General features: G+C 41.5%; 1 protein-coding gene and 8 non-coding genes across 9 annotated transcripts in view; 8 read left to right on the forward strand and 1 right to left on the reverse strand.

Moving 5' to 3' along the window:
• The window catches only part of LOC112266168 (protein phosphatase 1L), a 95,457-nt gene that overhangs the window by 29,949 nt on the left and 52,742 nt on the right, over positions 1–12,766 (reverse strand). The window lies entirely within an intron of this gene.
• trnap-agg lies at positions 122–193 on the forward strand. Its single transcript has one exon. It is a non-coding gene; the product is annotated as a tRNA-Pro (tRNA).
• Positions 1,301–1,372, forward strand: trnap-agg. The gene has a single exon. It is a non-coding gene; the product is annotated as a tRNA-Pro (tRNA).
• On the forward strand, positions 4,140–4,211 carry trnap-agg. Its single transcript has one exon. It is a non-coding gene; the product is annotated as a tRNA-Pro (tRNA).
• Positions 5,559–5,630, forward strand: trnap-agg. Its single transcript has one exon. It is a non-coding gene; the product is annotated as a tRNA-Pro (tRNA).
• trnap-agg lies at positions 6,980–7,051 on the forward strand. The gene has a single exon. It is a non-coding gene; the product is annotated as a tRNA-Pro (tRNA).
• trnap-agg lies at positions 8,402–8,473 on the forward strand. The gene has a single exon. It is a non-coding gene; the product is annotated as a tRNA-Pro (tRNA).
• Positions 9,824–9,895, forward strand: trnap-agg. Its single transcript has one exon. It is a non-coding gene; the product is annotated as a tRNA-Pro (tRNA).
• Positions 11,244–11,315, forward strand: trnap-agg. The gene has a single exon. It is a non-coding gene; the product is annotated as a tRNA-Pro (tRNA).

Below are 12,766 nucleotides of genomic sequence, written 5' to 3' on the forward strand. Positions count from 1 at the left end.
GATGAACTACAGAAGATTTGAACTGAAGCATGGTCAAGAGTTTGGAAGACTGTTATGCTCACAACAATCGATATCTTCACTGTCATTGCTGCAGAAAGCAAAAAAATAACCTTTGTTATAAGGCTCGTTGGTCTAGGGGTATGATTCTCGCTTAGGGTGCGAGAGGTCCCGGGTTCAAATCCCGGATGAGCCCTTTTGCAGATCCTTGAACAAGCTCAGACAGGCAGATCTTGGGCCACTGGTCGGAACACCAACTATCACCTCTTGGGAGCAGGACAAGGTGGCTGAATGGATTTGGCAATGGACTGCAAATCTATTTTGATATGCACTTGTTGGTTCAACGAAGCACAACATTTATTATTTTAGATAACCTGCAGAATGTATGAGCATTTCTGACTTCCACGAACAACGATAATGATTCAAATGTAATACACTTGAAATGACATCCAGCCCCTAAAACAAATGAAGTCCCTACAGGTTACCTTCAGATTAGTCCCGTGACACTTGTGGGGAACGTAGGGCAAATAGGAGAACATTGCGACAAGTGGGGTCACATTAGTTTGTAGCCCAAAGATTTTGGATTCTACAAACAGAAGTTGGCACATAGACGGTTCTGACTTCAGACGAGTCTCCTGACACTTGTGGGGGATGTAGAGAAAAATTGAGAATACCACCGTGTTCGTGAGGGTCTCCCCTTTCCAGAGAGTGGTCATACGAATTTGTAGGTCAAACGGTTCGGAAGCTAGAGATGTTTTTGTGAGAAGCCGATTATAGGTATGTCTTATGGTTTGACAAAAACCGATCAAGGTCCACCATCTTTCACTGCAGATATGGAGGGGTAACATAAGCAGTTGTGGAGGATCGAGACGGATACGCTGAGTCTCAATCTCTCTAGTTGAAAACTGATCTATTTGAATGGGTATTTTCAACATTAATTTACTTTGATTCACGTACCTTTACGTCATTTGACTCAAAATAAATGAGTTCCATTCTTTTTGAAGTCTAATTTTTTCATTTTCTCTTTAAAAAAATGAATTAATCTCATTTTGCACTTTATTCATTTGTAAAAACTCGTCATCAGTTTGCTGTCGCGACTGAAGAAGACAGAATGTGAAAGACACATCAGATGAACTACAGAAGATTTGAACTGAAGCATGGTCAAGAGTTTGGAAGACTGTTATGCTCACAAGTAAAGCACAAAACACTCACATGATGTTCAATCGTTCCAAGCACCGTGGACACGTCAATCGATATCTTCACTTCATTGCTGCAGAAAGCAAAAAAATAACCTTTGTTATAAGGCTCGTTGGTCTAGGGGTATGATTCTCGCTTAGGGTGCGAGAGGTCCCGGGTTCAAATCCCGGATGAGCCCTTTTGCAGATCCTTGAACAAGCTCAGACAGGCAGATCTTGGGCCACTGGTCGGAACACCAACTATCACCTCTTGGGAGCAGGACAAGGTGGCTGAATGGATTTGGCAATGGACTGCAAATCTATTTTGATATGCACTTGTTGGTTCAACGAAGCACAACATTTATTATTTTAGATAACCTGCAGAATGTAGGAGCATTTCTGACTTCCACGAACAACGATAATGATTCAAACGTAATACACTTGAAATGACATCCAGCCCCTAAAACAAATGAAGTCCTCATGCTCGGCATTTGCCGGGAATCGAACCCTGGTCAACTGCTTGGAAGGAAGCTATGCTCACCACTATACCACCAATGCTATGTTCAGCTCATTAGCAACATGGAGACATCGACTCATATCTTGACCATCATTTTTGTGGAAAGTGATAATTCTTTGACCAAACAGATCGTTGGTTTGGGTGTATGATTATGGCTTAGGTTGCGAGAGGTCCCTGGTTAAAAAATCTATCATTTTAATCACTACAGGTTACCTTCAGATTAGTCCCGTGACACTTGTGGGGAACGTAGGGCAAATAGGAGAACATTGCTACAAGTGGGGTCACATTAGTTTGTAGCCCAAAGATTTTGGATTCTACAAACAGAAGTTGGCACATAGACGGTTCTGACTTCAGACGAGTCTCCTGACATTTGTGGGGGATGTAGAGAAAAATTGAGAATACCACCGTGTTCGTGAGGGTCTCCCCTTTCCAGAGAGTGGTCATACGAATTTGTAGGTCAAACGGTTCGGAAGCTAGAGATGTTTTTGTGAGAAGACCGATTATAGGTATGTCTTATGGTTTGACAAAAACCGATCAAGGTCCACCATCTTTCACTGCAGATATGGAGGAACATAAGCAGTTGTGGAGGATCGAGACGGATACGCTGAGTCTCAATCTCTCTAGTTGAAAACTGATCTATTTGAATGGGTATTTTCAACATTAATTTACTTTGATTCACGTACCTTTACGTCATTTGACTCAAAATAAATGAGTTCCATTCTTTTTGAAGTCTAATTTTTTCATTTTCTCTTTAAAAAAATGAATTAATCTCATTTTGCACTTTATTCATTTGTAAAAACTCGTCATCAGTTTGCTGTCGCGACTGAAGAAGACAGAATGTGAAAGACACATCAGATGAACTACAGAAGATTTGAACTGAAGCATGGTCAAGAGTTTGGAAGACTGTTATGCTCACAAGTAAAGCACAAAACACTCACATGATGTTCAATCGTTCCAAGCACCGTGGACACGTCAATCGATATCTTCACTGTCATTGCTGCAGAAAGCAAAAAAATAACCTTTGTTATAAGGCTCGTTGGTCTAGGGGTATGATTCTCGCTAGGGTGCGAGAGGTCCCGGGTTCAAATCCCGGATGAGCCCTTTTGCAGATCCTTGAACAAGCTCAGACAGGCAGATCTTGGGCCACTGGTCGGAACACCAACTATCACCTCTTGGGAGCAGGACAAGGTGGCTGAATGGATTTGGCAATGGACTGCAAATCTATTTTGATATGCACTTGTTGGTTCAACGAAGCACAACATTTATTATTTTAGATAACCTGCAGAATGTAGGAGCATTTCTGACTTCCACGAACAACGATAATGATTCAAACGTAATACACTTGAAATGACATCCAGCCCCTAAAACAAATGAAGTCCTCATGCTCGGCATTTGCCGGGAATCGAACCCTGGTCAACTGCTTGGAAGGAAGCTATGCTCACCACTATACCACCAATGCTATGTTCAGCTCATTAGCAACATGGAGACATCGACTCATATCTTGACCATCATTTTTGTGGAAAGTGATAATTCTTTGACCAAACAGATCGTTGGTTTGGGTGTATGATTATGGCTTAGGTTGCGAGAGGTCCCTGGTTAAAAAATCTATCATTTTAATCACTACAGGTTACCTTCAGATTAGTCCCGTGACACTTGTGGGGAACGTAGGGCAAATAGGAGAACATTGCTACAAGTGGGGTCACATTAGTTTGTAGCCCAAAGATTTTGGATTCTACAAACAGAAGTTGGCACATAGACGGTTCTGACTTCAGACGAGTCTCCTGACATTTGTGGGGGATGTAGAGAAAAATTGAGAATACCACCGTGTTCGTGAGGGTCTCCCCTTTCCAGAGAGTGGTCATACGAATTTGTAGGTCAAACGGTTCGGAAGCTAGAGATGTTTTTGTGAGAAGACCGATTATAGGTATGTCTTATGGTTTGACAAAAACCGATCAAGGTCCACCATCTTTCACTGCAGATATGGAGGGGTAACATAAGCAGTTGTGGAGGATCGAGACGGATACGCTGAGTCTCAATCTCTCTAGTTGAAAATGATCTATTTGAATGGGTATTTTCAACATTAATTTACTTTGATTCACGTACCTTTACGTCATTTGACTCAAAATAAATGAGTTCCATTCTTTTTGAAGTCTAATTTTTTCATTTTCTCTTTAAAAAAATGAATTAATCTCATTTTGCACTTTATTCATTTGTAAAAACTCGTCATCAGTTTGCTGTCGCGACTGAAGAAGACAGAATGTGAAAGACACATCAGATGAACTACAGAAGATTTGAACTGAAGCATGGTCAAGAGTTTGGAAGACTGTTATGCTCACAAGTAAAGCACAAAACACTCACATGATGTTCAATCGTTCCAAGCACCGTGGACACGTCAATCGATATCTTCACTGTCATTGCTGCAGAAAGCAAAAAAATAACCTTTGTTATAAGGCTCGTTGGTCTAGGGGTATGATTCTCGCTTAGGGTGCGAGAGGTCCCGGGTTCAAATCCCGGATGAGCCCTTTTGCAGATCCTTGAACAAGCTCAGACAGGCAGATCTTGGGCCACTGGTCGGAACACCAACTATCACCTCTTGGGAGCAGGACAAGGTGGCTGAATGGATTTGGCAATGGACTGCAAATCTATTTTGATATGCACTTGTTGGTTCAACGAAGCACAACATTTATTATTTTAGATAACCTGCAGAATGTAGGAGCATTTCTGACTTCCACGAACAACGATAATGATTCAAACGTAATACACTTGAAATGACATCCAGCCCCTAAAACAAATGAAGTCCTCATGCTCGGCATTTGCCGGGAATCGAACCCTGGTCAACTGCTTGGAAGGAAGCTATGCTCACCACTATACCACCAATGCTATGTTCAGCTCATTAGCAACATGGAGACATCGACTCATATCTTGACCATCATTTTTGTGGAAAGTGATAATTCTTTGACCAAACAGATCGTTGGTTTGGGTGTATGATTATGGCTTAGGTTTGAGAGGTCCCTGGTAAAAAATCTATCATTTTAATCACTACAGGTTACCTTCAGATTAGTCCCGTGACACTTGTGGGGAACGTAGGGCAAATAGGAGAACATTGCTACAAGTGGGGTCACATTAGTTTGTAGCCCAAAGATTTTGGATTCTACAAACAGAAGTTGGCACATAGACGGTTCTGACTTCAGACGAGTCTCCTGACATTTGTGGGGGATGTAGAGAAAATTGAGAATACCACCGTGTTCGTGAGGGTCTCCCCTTTCCAGAGAGTGGTCATACGAATTTGTAGGTCAAACGGTTCGGAAGCTAGAGATGTTTTTGTGAGAAGACCGATTATAGGTATGTCTTATGGTTTGACAAAAACCGATCAAGGTCCACCATCTTTCACTGCAGATATGGAGGGGTAACATAAGCAGTTGTGGAGGATCGAGACGGATACGCTGAGTCTCAATCTCTCTAGTTGAAAACTGATCTATTTGAATGGGTATTTTCAACATTAATTTACTTTGATTCACGTACCTTTACGTCATTTGACTCAAAATAAATGAGTTCCATTCTTTTTGAAGTCTAATTTTTTCATTTTCTCTTTAAAAAAATGAATTAATCTCATTTTGCACTTTATTCATTTGTAAAAACTCGTCATCAGTTTGCTGTCGCGACTGAAGAAGACAGAATGTGAAAGACACATCAGATGAACTACAGAAGATTTGAACTGAAGCATGGTCAAGAGTTTGGAAGACTGTTATGCTCACAAGTAAAGCACAAAACACTCACATGATGTTCAATCGTTCCAAGCACCGTGGACACGTCAATCGATATCTTCACTGTCATTGCTGCAGAAAGCAAAAAAATAACCTTTGTTATAAGGCTCGTTGGTCTAGGGGTATGATTCTCGCTTAGGGTGCGAGAGGTCCCGGGTTCAAATCCCGGATGAGCCCTTTTGCAGATCCTTGAACAAGCTCAGACAGGCAGATCTTGGGCCACTGGTCGGAACACCAACTATCACCTCTTGGGAGCAGGACAAGGTGGCTGAATGGATTTGGCAATGGACTGCAAATCTATTTTGATATGCACTTGTTGGTTCAACGAAGCACAACATTTATTATTTTAGATAACCTGCAGAATGTAGGAGCATTTCTGACTTCCACGAACAACGATAATGATTCAAACGTAATACACTTGAAATGACATCCAGCCCCTAAAACAAATGAAGTCCTCATGCTCGGCATTTGCCGGGAATCGAACCCTGGTCAACTGCTTGGAAGGAAGCTATGCTCACCACTATACCACCAATGCTATGTTCAGCTCATTAGCAACATGGAGACATCGACTCATATCTTGACCATCATTTTTGTGGAAAGTGATAATTCTTTGACCAAACAGATCGTTGGTTTGGGTGTATGATTATGGCTTAGGTTGCGAGAGGTCCCTGGTTAAAAAATCTATCATTTTAATCACTACAGGTTACCTTCAGATTAGTCCCGTGACACTTGTGGGGAACGTAGGGCAAATAGAAGAACATTGCGACAAGTGGGGTCACAATAGTTTGTAGCCCAAAGATTTTGGATTCTACAAACAGAAGTTGGCACATAGACGGTTCTGACTTCAGACGAGTCTCCTGACATTTGTGGGGGATGTAGAGAAAAATTGAGAATACCACCGTGTTCGTGAGGGTCTCCCCTTTCCAGAGAGTGGTCATACGAATTTGTAGGTCAAACGGTTCGGAAGCTAGAGATGTTTTTGTGAGAAGACCGATTATAGGTATGTCTTATGGTTTGACAAAAACCGATCAAGGTCCACCATCTTTCACTGCAGATATGGAGGGGTAACATAAGCAGTTGTGGAGGATCGAGACGGATACGCTGAGTCTCAATCTCTCTAGTTGAAAACTGATCTATTTGAATGGGTATTTTCAACATTAATTTACTTTGATTCACGTACCTTTACGTCATTTGACTCAAAATAAATGAGTTCCATTCTTTTTGAAGTCTAATTTTTTCATTTTCTCTTTAAAAAATGAATTAATCTCATTTTGCACTTTATTCATTTGTAAAAACCCATCATCAGTTTGCTGTCGCGACTGAAGAAGACAGAATGTGAAAGACACATCAGATGAACTACAGAAGATTTGAACTGAAGCATGGTCAAGAGTTTGGAAGACTGTTATGCTCACAAGTAAAGCACAAAACACTCACATGATGTTCAATCGTTCCAAGCACCGTGGACACGTCAATCGATATCTTCACTGTCATTGCTGCAGAAAGCAAAAAAATAACCTTTGTTATAAGGCTCGTTGGTCTAGGGGTATGATTCTCGCTTAGGGTGCGAGAGGTCCCGGGTTCAAATCCCGGATGAGCCCTTTTGCAGATCCTTGAACAAGCTCAGACAGGCAGATCTTGGGCCACTGGTCGGAACACCAACTATCACCTCTTGGGAGCAGGACAAGGTGGCTGAATGGATTTGGCAATGGACTGCAAATCTATTTTGATATGCACTTGTTGGTTCAACGAAGCACAACATTTATTATTTTAGATAACCTGCAGAATGTAGGAGCATTTCTGACTTCCACGAACAACGATAATGATTCAAACGTAATACACTTGAAATGACATCCAGCCCCTAAAACAAATGAAGTCCTCATGCTCGGCATTTGCCGGGAATCGAACCCTGGTCAACTGCTTGGAAGGAAGCTATGCTCACCACTATACCACCAATGCTATGTTCAGCTCATTAGCAACATGGAGACATCGACTCATATCTTGACCATCATTTTTGTGGAAAGTGATAATTCTTTGACCAAACAGATCGTTGGTTTGGGTGTATGATTATGGCTTAGGTTGCGAGAGGTCCCTGGTTAAAAAATCTATCATTTTAATCACTACAGGTTACCTTCAGATTAGTCCCGTGACACTTGTGGGGAACGTAGGGCAAATAGGAGAACATTGCTACAAGTGGGGTCACATTAGTTTGTAGCCCAAAGATTTTGGATTCTACAAACAGAAGTTGGCACATAGACGGTTCTGACTTCAGACGAGTCTCCTGACATTTGTGGGGGATGTAGAGAAAAATTGAGAATACCACCGTGTTCGTGAGGGTCTCCCCTTTCCAGAGAGTGGTCATACGAATTTGTAGGTCAAACGGTTCGGAAGCTAGAGATGTTTTTGTGAGAAGACCGATTATAGGTATGTCTTATGGTTTGACAAAAACCGATCAAGGTCCACCATCTTTCACTGCAGATATGGAGGGGTAACATAAGCAGTTGTGGAGGATCGAGACGGATACGCTGAGTCTCAATCTCTCTAGTTGAAAACTGATCTATTTGAATGGGTATTTTCAACATTAATTTACTTTGATTCACGTACCTTTACGTCATTTGACTCAAAATAAATGAGTTCCATTCTTTTTGAAGTCTAATTTTTTCATTTTCTCTTTAAAAAAATGAATTAATCTCATTTTGCACTTTATTCATTTGTAAAAACTCGTCATCAGTTTGCTGTCGCGACTGAAGAAGACAGAATGTGAAAGACACATCAGATGAACTACAGAAGATTTGAACTGAAGCATGGTCAAGAGTTTGGAAGACTGTTATGCTCACAAGTAAAGCACAAAACACTCACATGATGTTCAATCGTTCCAAGCACCGTGGACACGTCAATCGATATCTTCACTGTCATTGCTGCAGAAAGCAAAAAAATAACCTTTGTTATAAGGCTCGTTGGTCTAGGGGTATGATTCTCGCTTAGGGTGCGAGAGGTCCCGGGTTCAAATCCCGGATGAGCCCTTTTGCAGATCCTTGAACAAGCTCAGACAGGCAGATCTTGGGCCACTGGTCGGAACACCAACTATCACCTCTTGGGAGCAGGACAAGGTGGCTGAATGGATTTGGCAATGGACTGCAAATCTATTTTGATATGCACTTGTTGGTTCAACGAAGCACAACATTTATTATTTTAGATAACCTGCAGAATGTAGGAGCATTTCTGACTTCCACGAACAACGATAATGATTCAAACGTAATACACTTGAAATGACATCCAGCCCCTAAAACAAATGAAGTCCTCATGCTCGGCATTTGCCGGGAATCGAACCCTGGTCAACTGCTTGGAAGGAAGCTATGCTCACCACTATACCACCAATGCTATGTTCAGCTCATTAGCAACATGGAGACATCGACTCATATCTTGACCATCATTTTTGTGGAAAGTGATAATTCTTTGACCAAACAGATCGTTGGTTTGGGTGTATGATTATGGCTTAGGTTGCGAGAGGTCCCTGGTTAAAAAATCTATCATTTTAATCACTACAGGTTACCTTCAGATTAGTCCCGTGACACTTGTGGGGAACATAGGGCAAATAGGAGAACATTGCTCCAAGTGGGGTCACATTAGTTTGTAGCCCAAAGATTTTGGATTCTACAAACAGAAGTTGGCACATAGACGGTTCTGACTTCAGACGAGTCTCCTGACATTTGTGGGGGATGTAGAGAAAAATTGAGAATACCACCGTGTTCGTGAGGGTCTCCCCTTTCCAGAGAGTGGTCATACGAATTTGTAGGTCAAACGGTTCGGAAGCTAGAGATGTTTTTGTGAGAAGACCGATTATAGGTATGTCTTATGGTTTGACAAAAACCGATCAAGGTCCACCATCTTTCACTGCAGATATGGAGGGGTAACATAAGCAGTTGTGGAGGATCGAGACGGATACGCTGAGTCTCAATCTCTCTAGTTGAAAACTGATCTATTTGAATGGGTATTTTCAACATTAATTTACTTTGATTCACGTACCTTTACGTCATTTGACTCAAAATAAATGAGTTCCATTCTTTTTGAAGTCTAATTTTTTCATTTTCTCTTTAAAAAAATGAATTAATCTCATTTTGCACTTTATTCATTTGTAAAAACTCGTCATCAGTTTGCTGTCGCGACTGAAGAAGACAGAATGTGAAAGACACATCAGATGAACTACAGAAGATTTGAACTGAAGCATGGTCAAGAGTTTGGAAGACTGTTATGCTCACAAGTAAAGCACAAAACACTCACATGATGTTCAATCGTTCCAAGCACCGTGGACACGTCAATCGATATCTTCACTGTCATTGCTGCAGAAAGCAAAAAAATAACCTTTGTTATAAGGCTCGTTGGTCTAGGGGTATGATTCTCGCTTAGGGTGCGAGAGGTCCCGGGTTCAAATCCCGGATGAGCCCTTTTGCAGATCCTTGAACAAGCTCAGACAGGCAGATCTTGGGCCACTGGTCGGAACACCAACTATCACCTCTTGGGAGCAGGACAAGGTGGCTGAATGGATTTGGCAATGGACTGCAAATCTATTTTGATATGCACTTGTTGGTTCAACGAAGCACAACATTTATTATTTTAGATAACCTGCAGAATGTAGGAGCATTTCTGACTTCCACGAACAACGATAATGATTCAAACGTAATACACTTGAAATGACATCCAGCCCCTAAAACAAATGAAGTCCATGCTCGGCATTTGCCGGGAATCGAACCCTGGTCAACTGCTTGGAAGGAAGCTATGCTCACCACTATACCACCAATGCTATGTTCAGCTCATTAGCAACATGGAGACATCGACTCATATCTTGACCATCATTTTTGTGGAAAGTGATAATTCTTTGACCAAACAGATCGTTGGTTTGGGTGTATGATTATGGCTTAGGTTGCGAGAGGTCCCTGGTTAAAAAATCTATCATTTTAATCACTACAGGTTACCTTCAGATTAGTCCCGTGACACTTGTGGGGAACGTAGGGCAAATAGGAGAACATTGCTACAAGTGGGGTCACATTAGTTTGTAGCCCAAAGATTTTGGATTCTACAAACAGAAGTTGGCACATAGACGGTTCTGACTTCAGACGAGTCTCCTGACATTTGTGGGGGATGTAGAGAAAAATTGAGAATACCACCGTGTTCGTGAGGGTCTCCCCTTTCCAGAGAGTGGTCATACGAATTTGTAGGTCAAACGGTTCGGAAGCTAGAGATGTTTTTGTGAGAAGACCGATTATAGGTATGTCTTATGGTTTGACAAAAACCGATCAAGGTCCACCATCTTTCACTGCAGATATGGAGGGGTAACATAAGCAGTTGTGGAGGATCGAGACGGATACGCTGAGTCTCAATCTCTCTAGTTGAAAACTGATCTATTTGAATGGGTATTTTCAACATTAATTTACTTTGATTCACGTACCTTTACGTCATTTGACTCAAAATAAATGAGTTCCATTCTTTTTGAAGTCTAATTTTTTCATTTTCTCTTTAAAAAAATGAATTAATCTCATTTTGCACTTTATTCATTTGTAAAAACTCGTCATCAGTTTGCTGTCGCGACTGAAGAAGACAGAATGTGAAAGACACATCAGATGAACTACAGAAGATTTGAACTGAAGCATGGTCAAGAGTTTGGAAGACTGTTATGCTCACAAGTAAAGCACAAAACACTCACATGATGTTCAATCGTTCCAAGCACCGTGGACACGTCAATCGATATCTTCACTGTCATTGCTGCAGAAAGCAAAAAAATAACCTTTGTTATAAGGCTCGTTGGTCTAGGGGTATGATTCTCGCTTAGGGTGCGAGAGGTCCCGGGTTCAAATCCCGGATGAGCCCTTTTGCAGATCCTTGAACAAGCTCAGACAGGCAGATCTTGGGCCACTGGTCGGAACACCAACTATCACCTCTTGGGAGCAGGACAAGGTGGCTGAATGGATTTGGCAATGGACTGCAAATCTATTTTGATATGCACTTGTTGGTTCAACGAAGCACAACATTTATTATTTTAGATAACCTGCAGAATGTAGGAGCATTTCTGACTTCCACGAACAACGATAATGATTCAAACGTAATACACTTGAAATGACATCCAGCCCCTAAAACAAATGAAGTCCTCATGCTCGGCATTTGCCGGGAATCGAACCCTGGTCAACTGCTTGGAAGGAAGCTATGCTCACCACTATACCACCAATGCTATGTTCAGCTCATTAGCAACATGGAGACATCGACTCATATCTTGACCATCATTTTTGTGGAAAGTGATAATTCTTTGACCAAACAGATCGTTGGTTTGGGTGTATGATTATGGCTTAGGTTGCGAGAGGTCCCTGGTTAAAAAATCTATCATTTTAATCACTACAGGTTACCTTCAGATTAGTCCCGTGACACTTGTGGGGAACGTAGGGCAAATAGGAGAACATTGCTACAAGTGGGGTCACATTAGTTTGTAGCCCAAAGATTTTGGATTCTACAAACAGAAGTTGGCACATAGACGGTTCTGACTTCAGACGAGTCTCCTGACACTTGTGGGGGATGTAGAGAACAAATGAGAATACCACCGTGTTCGTGAGGGTCTCCCCTTTCCAGAGAGTGGTCATACGAATGTGTAGGTCAAACGGTTCGGAAGCTAGAGATGTTTTTGTGAGAAGACCGATTATAGGTATGTCTTATGGTTCTTTCACTGCAGATATGGAGGGGTAACATAAGCAGTTGTGGAGGATCGAGACGGATACGCTGAGTCTCAATCTCTCTAGTTGAAAACTGATCTATTTGAATGGGTATTTTCAACATTAATTTACTTTGATTCACGTACCTTTACGTCATTTGACTCAAAATAAATGAGTTCCATTCTTTTTGAAGTCTAATTTTTTCATTTTCTCTTTAAAAAAATGAATTAATCTCATTTTGCACTTTATTCATTTGTAAAAACTCGTCATCAGTTTGCTGTCGCGACTGAAGAAGACAGAACTCGTTGGTCTAGGGGTATGATTCTCGCTAGGGTGCGAGAGGTCCCGGGTTCAAATCCCGGATGAGCCCTTTGCAGATCCTTGAACAAGCTCAGACAGGCAGATCTTGGGCCACTGGTCGAACACCAACTATCACCTCTTGGGAGCAGGACAAGGTGGCTGAATGGATTTGGCAATGGACTGCAAATCTATTTTGATATGCACTTGTTGGTTCAACATAGCACAACATTTATTATTTTAGATAACCTGCAGAATGTAGGAGCATTTCTGACTTCCACGAACAACGATAATGATTCAAATGTAATACACTTGAAATGACAT

The sequence above is a fragment of the Oncorhynchus tshawytscha genome, linkage group LG13 (genome assembly GCF_018296145.1).
Source record: "Oncorhynchus tshawytscha isolate Ot180627B linkage group LG13, Otsh_v2.0, whole genome shotgun sequence".
In the NCBI taxonomy this organism is placed as follows: domain Eukaryota; kingdom Metazoa; phylum Chordata; class Actinopteri; order Salmoniformes; family Salmonidae; genus Oncorhynchus; species Oncorhynchus tshawytscha.